This window comes from Cyprinodon variegatus, unplaced genomic scaffold (genome assembly GCF_000732505.1).
Source record: "Cyprinodon variegatus isolate N-32 unplaced genomic scaffold, C_variegatus-1.0 Scaffold8131, whole genome shotgun sequence".
In the NCBI taxonomy this organism is placed as follows: Eukaryota; Metazoa; Chordata; class Actinopteri; order Cyprinodontiformes; family Cyprinodontidae; genus Cyprinodon; species Cyprinodon variegatus.
Genome location: NW_015158584.1, coordinates 1 through 1,125, shown reverse-complemented (window position 1 = coordinate 1,125; position 1,125 = coordinate 1). Strand labels below are relative to the sequence as shown.

Below are 1,125 nucleotides of genomic sequence, written 5' to 3'. Positions count from 1 at the left end.
TAACTTGCTGTTAAAAAGCAGAATTGGACCCAAAACACAACAATAACCAGAAACAAACCCTACCAAGACATGGTAAGGAATTATGAAATGGAAAGTCCAGGTTTGGCAGAAAGCTCCGATCTTAAACACATTAGATGCTGCAGGATGACCTGAAACAATCTGTTTAATCCAAACACCCCTCAGACAAGACTGAGGCTACTTTTTAGTGTGTAATCAAATTGCTTTCTTTTCCAGACATACATTTATTAGATCAGACATCCATATGTAAACATTTAAAAAAAAATAATAATAAAATAAAAAAAAAAAATAAAAAAGTTGCAACCATTGCAGTGTTTTGCTCTACTTGATTACTGTTTAGAAAGAAAAAACAAAATAAAGATATATTCTATTTTCCATTTTATTACCTAATAGCGATGCCAGAATAGGTCCATCCACAGGGTCCATCAGAATAGCCTCTTTCTCGTAGAATTTACTGCAAAAAATAAGTCAAATTTGTTTTTTCTAAGAGAAACAGGAATGTTTTAACTCACCAGAATATATGCCTGAGTTTCCTCTAAACACACCTGCTGTTCTCCACCAGGTAAAGGACAATTTTATCCAGAACTTTTTCAAATAAAGCTGTTCGGATCCACAAGTTCTTGACCCCAGGAGGGTTGAGGCTCGGCAGCCGGGGCATCTTACGTAGACTGTCTTGGCTTTGCAAGCTTTGACTTCGTCTGCAGAAAACAATAAATTAATAAACAAAGCACCAGGTTTGAATAAAAACTATCGTCTGAATTTTTCCTGCATTGTTCAGAAACAGGCAGATCTTGTTGTTTCAAAGCTAGACAGGCCTTGTTACACTGCTGTGATGTGTGAGATAAGGCTTTGACGTGTGCGTCTCTCACTTTGTCTCCATCAGCTGCTCCAGCTCCTGGGCCTTCCTGCAAAGCTCTTCAGCTGGGGGGAAGCTTTTGCCCACCTTCATGAAGAGCGCCGCTATCTTGTTGCTGCGCAGAAAGCCAGCGGCTCGTCGTTTGAGCCCATGCAACACACATGCCTCCACTGCAGCTGTTTGGACAGAATGCCTTTTATTTACTAATATGTAAAACTGTGCAGCAGAGGAGTGAAGTAAAAGCACAAACA

General features: G+C 39.6%; 1 long non-coding RNA gene across 1 annotated transcript; it reads right to left on the bottom strand.

Annotated features, from left to right (window-relative positions):
• Window positions 1-315: 315 nt before the first annotated feature.
• Window positions 316-1,045, bottom strand: LOC107081596. Its single transcript, XR_001481098.1, has 3 exons — window positions 888-1,045; window positions 564-716; window positions 316-472 (listed from the first exon to the last, which is right to left on the bottom strand). It is a non-coding gene; the product is annotated as an uncharacterized LOC107081596 (long non-coding RNA).
• Between the last annotated feature and the right edge of the window lie 80 nt (window positions 1,046-1,125).